This window comes from Cnephaeus nilssonii (genome assembly GCF_951640355.1).
Source record: "Cnephaeus nilssonii genome assembly, chromosome: X".
NCBI classification, from domain to species: Eukaryota; Metazoa; Chordata; class Mammalia; order Chiroptera; family Vespertilionidae; genus Cnephaeus; species Cnephaeus nilssonii.
Genome location: NC_137071.1, coordinates 93,107,374 through 93,115,406, shown reverse-complemented (window position 1 = coordinate 93,115,406; position 8,033 = coordinate 93,107,374).

Here is an 8,033-nt window from a genome sequence, read left to right as displayed (position 1 = left end):
TACATCCAAATAAAAATCTTCTGCACGGCAAAAGAAACCATCAACAAAACAACAAGAAATCCCACTGCATGGGAGAACATATTTGCCAATGTTATTTCAGATAAGAGTTTAATCTCCAAAAATGTACAGGGAACTCATACAACTTAACAAAAGCAAGATAAACAATCCAATAAAAAAAATGGACAAAGGACCTAAATAGACACATTTTGAAAGAGGACATACAGAAGGCCAAGAAACATATGAAAACATGCTCAAAGTCACTAATCATCTGAAAGATGCAAATCAAAACAACAATGAGGTACCATCTCACTCCTGTCAGAATGGTTATCATCAACAAATCAACAAATGGTAAGTGCTGGTGAGGATGTGGAGAAAAACGAACCCTCATGCATTGCTGGTGGGTATGCAAACTGGTGCAGCCACTGTGGAGAACAGTATGGAGTTTCCTCAAAAAGTTAAAAATGGAACTCCCATTTGACCCAGTAATCCCACTTCTAGGAATATATCCCAAGAAACCAGAAACACCAATCAGAAAAGATACATGCACCTCTATGTTCTTAGAAGCACAATTTACAATAGCTAAGATTTGGAAACACCCTAAGTGCCCTTTAGCAGATGAGTGGATTAAAAAACGGTGGTACATCTACACAATGGAATACTATGCAGCTGTAAAAAAGAAGGAACTTTTACCATTTGCAGCAGCATGGATGGTACTACAGAGCATTATGCTAAGCAAAACAAGCCATTTGGAGAAAGATAAATATCACATGCTCTCACTCATATATGGAATATAATGATCAACATAAACTGATGAACAACAATAAATCCAGAGATAAGGTGGCACTGAACAGACCATCCAACCTTAGAGAAGGCAGGGGAGGGGGGTGGTTAGAGATCAACCAAAGGACTTGTATGTATGCATTTAATCATAACCAATGGACACTGACACTGCGGTGGTGGAGGCTTGCCCTTGAGGGTGGGAGTGGATGGGGGAGGGGGTCAATCAGGGAAAAAGGGGACATATGTGACACTTTAAACAATAAAATCTACACTAATGAGAGAGAAACATGAAAATTAACCATCACTCTGCTACACCCACCAGCCAATCAGGAGCGAGTATGCAAATTAAACCAACTAAGATGGTGGCGGCCATGGATCTGGAGTGAGCAGGAGGCTTGGGTCGCCCCTGGTGATGGAGGAAGCCAAGCTTCCAGCCTATTCTGGCCAGCCCTGGCCTTTGCTCAAGGCTACAAAGTTTCAAATATAGAAGATAAATAAATCCCAGATACCTGCTTCCAGCTGGTCCTGGCCTCCACTCAAGGAGGTGCTGTAAAAAAAAAAGAAAGAAAAAAAGGAGGGGCTGGGAACCTGGATTGCCGGGGGATGTGGACAGCCTGAAAGCAGCCCTCAGCTCCTCACCCAGGCTGGCCACACTCCCATGGGGTGAGGGTCCCCGCTGGGGGGCTTGGCCAGCCTGCAAACAGCCATCAGCCCCTCACTCAAGCTGGCCAGGCACCCCAGCAGGACCTCCCACCCTGAAGGGGCTGTGGCCAGCTTGAAAACAGCTCTCAGCCCCTCACCCAGGCTGGCCACGCCCCCCCCCAGTGGGGCCCTCACCCCATTGGGGCGTGGCCAGCCTGCAAACCACCATAGGCCCCTCGCCCAGGCCGCCCCACACCCCAAGGGAATCCCCACCCTTATCCGGGACACCCTACAGGGCAAACCAGCTGGCCCCCACCTGTGCACCAGGCCTCTATCTATACTAATAAAAGGGTAATATGCTAATTAGACTGGGAGACCTTCCAGGAGACCTTCCGGACGTTCTTCTGGACAAAGCCATGGTGGTGGGGCCGAGGAAGAGGCGGTTAGAGGCCAAGAGGGGAGGGCAGTTGTGAGTGATCAGGCGAGGATGGGATGCCAGTTGAGGGTGATCAGGCTGGTGGAGTGCGGGGCCATTGGGGGTAAGCAGACCAGCAGGGGGGCCAGTTGGTAGCGAGCAGGCGGTCAGTGGGGGTCAGTTGGAGGTGATCAGGACAGCGGGGGGGGGCAATTTGGAGTGAGCAGGCCAGCAAGAGGGCAGTTGGGGGAGAGCAGGCCAGTGGGGAGGGAAGGTGGAGGCAAGCAGGCCAGCAGGGGGGGCAGTTTAGGGTGAGCAAGTCAGCAGGGGAGGCAGTTGGGGGCAAGCACACTGGCAGGGGGGGCAGTTGGGGGTGATCCGGCTGGCGCAGGGGGCATTTGGGGTTGAGAAGGCCAGGGGCAGGGGGCTATTGGGGGTGAGCAATCCAGCAGTCAGAGTGGTTAGTGGCAATCAGGCAGGCAAGCAGGCAGGTAAGTGGTTAGGAGCCAGCAGTCCTAGATTTCGAGAGGGATGTCTGACTGCCAGTTTAGGCCCTGATCCCTGTAAACCAGCAGTAGGACATCCTTCAAGGGGTCTCAGATTGGAGAGGGTGCAGGCCGGGCTGAGGGACACCCCCCCATGCACGAATTTTGTGCACCGGGCCTCTAGTAATAATAAAATGACTAATCTCTTTTAAAAAAAATCAATTAGTTACTTATAAGGGAATTCTCCTAAGACCATCAGCTTATTTCTCAACAGAAACTTTGCTGGCCAGAAGGGACTGGCACAAAATATTCAAAGTGATTAAAAGCAAGGACCTACAACCCAGGAAAGCTATCATTTGGAATCAAAGGACATATAGAGCTTCTCAGACAACAAAAACTAAAGGTGTTCATCACCACCAAACTAGTATTATATGAAATGTTAAAGGGTCTTCTTTAAGAAGAAAAATAATAAAAACTATGAATGATAGAATGACAGTAAATGCATATCTATCAACAATTATGTTATTTTTCTTTTTTATTGAATTTATTGTGGTGACATTGCTTAATAGAATTATATAGGATTCAGGTGTTCAGATTTATAACATATCATTGCATTGTGAGTTCACCACTCCAAGTCAGGTCTCTTCCATTACCATTTATTCACCCATACCCTTATACCTTCTCCACCCCCTTTTAACAATTATGCAAATAGATTAAATGCTCAATCAAAAGACATGGTGATTGAATGGATAACAAAACATGTTCCTTACATATACTGTATACAAAAGACTCACTTCAGATCTAAACCTACAGACTGAAAGTAAAGGGAAAGAATAAAGTGTTTCATGAAAATGGAAACAAACAAACCAAAGCTTGGGTAGCAATACTTATATCAGACAAAATCAATTTAAAACAACTATAACAGGAGACAAAGAAGGACCCAACAATTCTACTGGGTAGTTATCTGAAGAAACCCAAATCACTCAATCGAAAAGACACATGCATCTATATGTTCATTGCAGTAAATTTACAATAGCCAAAATATGGAACCAACATAAGTGACCATCAATAGGCAAATAGATAAAGAAGAAGTGGTGCATATATACAATGAAATATTACTTGGCCATAAAGAAGAGTGAAATCTTGCCATCTGCAAAAACACCAATGGACTTAAAGGATATTGTGATGAGTGAAATAAGTCACACAAAGACAAATGCCATATGATTTCACTTGTATGTGGAATAAGAAAAACAAAATAAACAAACAAGCAGAACAGAAACAGACTCAGATATAGAGATCATTTTGCCAGATGGGAGGTGGTTTAGGGAAATGGATGAAAAAGGGGAAGACATTAAGGGGTACAAAGTGTTGAAGACAACCAAGATGGCGGCATAGGTAAACACCTGTACTTGCTGCCTCTCACAACCACATCAAAACTACAACTAAAAGACAAAACAAATATCATCCAGAACCATGGCAAAGCAGGCTGAGTGGAAGTTCTACAACTAGAAGGGGGGGAAAAAAGCGCATTGAGACTGGTAGAAGGTGAAGAGGAGTGGAAGTGCGAAGGCGCATGCAAAACGGGCTGTCAACTGGGTGCACTGTTGTTTTTTTCAGTCGGGAGGGAAATACAAGCTGGCGATTGCTCTGAACTCTAGTTCTGGGTGAGACGCTGGGGACCCAGACTCATATGGGGAGACACTGGACTGTCTGCATTGGGCCGGAATGCGAGGGCAGCTTTCTCTCAGAGGTGCTCGCAGTGATCATTGTTCCTGCATGGGGCTGCAGGACACAGAGACTTGGGGAGCTCTCTGATGCAGGGCTGACTGGCAGCCATTACTGTTTGCTATGCCCTGGTGATTCCCTGAGACTCCACCCTACCCAATTTACACCCCCACCCAACTTGTGCACAGCAGCTTTTGCACATGAATGGCCTGTCCTTTTGTAGCCTAAAACCTAACAAACTGCAGCTGGGTCAGAGAGCTCCAAAGCTTCCAAAGGAAGGCCCAAGGCCTGGCAGCAGCAGCCTGCCTTGCTTCACAACTGGGCCTCATCTGGGTACTTCCAAACCCCAAACAAAGAGGAGGAATCTGCAGATCTTTCTGTAGCTCCTGCTGGGTGGCTTCAGGCAGTGGCTGACTTTGCACCTCCTTGGAGATCCAAGAGCCAGTGTACCCAGTGGTCAGTGTGAGACCATACCAGATTACAACTCTTCACATCCATAAGTGACACACTCAAGGGGCAGACTCAGTGAGTACCAAAGCCCCACTGAAGCAAGTCTTGCCCCATAAGGGTGTCTCCAGCACAGCAGTTCTTCCATTGTAGACACAGCTGGTCCTCACAGCCAATTGGCCTGGAGGTCAATTCCTCCCATGATAACTACAACAAGACTGTGCACACAGCCCACAAAGGGGTGCACTAAGAGTGTCCACCTCAGGTGACTGGGGAGGCTGAGCCACTGGGCCCTATAGGACACCTAGCACACAAGGCCACTCTATCAACACAGGGAAGCAGCCAAAATGAGGAGACAAAGAAACATGTCACAAATGAAAGAAATGGAGGAAAGCAAACTACTGGATATAGAGTTCAAAACCATGGTTATAAGGTTACTCAAGAATCTTCTAGAAACCTCTGAGAAATTTAGTGAGACCCTCAAGGATATAAAAAAAGACCAATAAAAAATTAAGCATACACTGACTGAAATAAAGAATAATATACAGAGATCCAACAGCAGACTAGAGGATCCCAAGAATCAAGTCAAAGATTTGAAATACAAAGAAGCAAAAAACACCCAACCAGAAAAGCAAAAAGAAAAAAGAATCCAAAAATATAAAGATAGTGTAAGGAGCCTCTGGGACAACTTCAAGCTACCAACATCCGAATTATGGGGGTGCCAGAAGAAGAGAGAGAGCAAGATATTGAAAACCTATTTGAAGAAATAATGACAGAAAACTTCCCCTACCTGGTGAAAGAAATAGACATTCAAGTTCAGGAAGCACACAGAACCCCAAACAAGAGGAATCCAAAGAGGACCACACCAAGACACATCATAATTAAAATGCCAAGGGCAAAAGACAGAGACTCTTAAAAGCAGCAAGAGAAAAACAGTTAGTTACCTACAAGGGAGTACCCATATGACTGTCAGCTGATTTCTCAACAGAAACTATGCAGGCCAAAAGGGAGTGGCAAGAAATATTCAAAGTGATGAATAGCAAGAACCTATAACCAAGATTACTCTACCCAGCAAAGCTATCATTTAGAATTGAAGGTCAGATAAAGAGCTTCACAGATAAGAGAAAGCTAAAGGCGTTCATCACCACCAAATCAGTATTATATGAAATGCTGAAGGGTATTTTTTTTAGAAGAGGAAGAAGAAGAAAAAGGTAAAGATAAAAATCATGAACAACAAAGTGACAACAAATACATATCTATCAATAAGTGAATCTAATAAAAATCAAGTGAATAAAAAAATCTGATTAACAGAATAAACTGTTGACTATAATAGAATCAGGGGCATAGAAAGGGAGTGGAGTGACAATTCTCAGGGGGAAGGGAGTGTAGGGGGGAGTGGGAAGAGATTGGACAAAAATCTTACACCTGTGGACGAGGACAGTGCTGGGGGGGGGTGGGTGGGTAAGGGCATGGGGTGGTGTGGGAACCGGGTGGAGAGGAGCTATGGGGGGGAAAAAGAGGAACAATTGTAATAATCTGAACAATAAAGATTTATTTAAAAAAAGAAGTACAAAGTGTTGGTTACAGAATCGTCATGGGAATGTAAAGTACAGCATAGGGAATATAATCAACAACATTGTAATAACTATGTATGGTGTCAGATCGGTACTAGATATATTTGTAAGTAATATAAATGTCTGAACACTGGGTTGTACACCTGAAACTAATATAATATTGTACATAAACTGTAATTAAAAATAGAATTTTTTAAAAAGATAATTACAGTCCCTGGCCATGAAGCTCAGTTGGTACAATTAAGGACACATTATATGCATGGATCTAGACCAGTGGTCGGCAAACTGCGGCTCGTGAGCTACATGCGGCTCTTTGGCTCCTTGAGTGTGGCTCTTCCACAAAATACCACGGCCTGGGCAAGTCTATTTTGAAGAAGTGGCGTTAGAAGAAGTTAGTTGAAGTTTACAAAATTTGGCTCTCAAAAGAAATTTCAATCGTTGTACTGTTGATATTTGGCTCTGTTGACTAATGAGTTTGCCAACCACTGGGTTAGAGCATCATCCAATACTCCAAGGTTATGGGTTTGATCTCCAGTCATGGCACATAGAATCAACCAATGAATGCGTAAGTGGAACAACAAAAATTGATGTTTCTCTCTCAGATCCATAAAAAATAATTATAGTACAAATAGATATCATGTGCATCTGCATATGATGCAATGAGAAAGGCACAACACATTTAGTGTTCCTGCTAAAAATATTAATAAGATAAATCTAATTAATCGTGTGGAAACATCAGACAAGTTCAAATTGATGCACATTATACAAAATAAATGGTTTGTACTCTTCACAGTTATTAAGGTTATGAAAGACCAGGAAATGCTGAGGAAATTTTTCTGATCAAAGGATACTAAAAAGACATGACAGTTAAATGCAACATGTGATTCTGGACCAAATATTGAACCAGAAAATTTTGTTGTTGCCTGGCCGGTATGGATTAGTGGTTGAGCATTGACTTATGAACCAAGAGGTAAAGGTTCAATTCCTCGTCAAGGCACATGCCCAGGTTGTAGGCTCTATCCCCAGTAGGGGGCATGCAGGAGGCAGCCGATTGATGATTCTCTCTCATCATTGCTGTTTCTCTCTCTCCCTTGCCCTTCCTCTCTGAAATCAATAAAAATATTTTAAAAAATAAAATTTTGTTGTCTTTTGTTATAAAGAACATTACTAAGAAAATAGGCTAGAAATGAAGTCTGTTGATTACATAAGATAATGCTAATTTCCCAATTTTGATAATTGTACTGTGATTATGTAAGAGAGTGTTCCTATTTTTAGGAAATACACAAATTACTTAGAACTAAAGGACTGAGATGTGTATGAGCTGAAAGAAGTTTTTAGCAGTAGCATAGTGGCTAAGCATCCTTAGGCTCTGGGGTTAGAGTGCCTGAGTTCTAATCCCAGCACAGCTATTTACTAACTATGAGACAAGTTATTTAAACATACTGTACATTAAATTTCCTCATCAGTAAAATGCATGATGTTAATAATAGCACCTACCTTATACCAGAGATGGTATGAGAGTGAAATTAGGGAACATATATAAAGCACTTAGACCTGTGTGTGACACATATGTATAATCAATATTGGCTCTATTTAAGCTATTCTGCCTCTGACCTCTGAATACAGAGAGAAATGGGATGTGGCTGTCTTGCTCAAGGAGACAGTCTAGTGGAAGAAATATAAAGCTTACAAGATAATAATAAAACCATGTGATGAGTGCCCTGGTAGGAACTTTAGCTTTGTGTAGCTGAGCCTGGAACAATGAATCCTGTGAGAGGAAGTCAAGAGAAGTTTCACAGAGGGATTTTGATTTTAATTGGATCATAAGATGTGAACCAGAGTTTTCCAAAAATGCACTTTTCACACTTTCATTAGGCCAAGGGCATCATAGATTTAAAAGCACAGAATTCTGGAAGGGCATTGAGTACTATAGTGTAGTATAGGCAATGGAGTATTGATTAACAG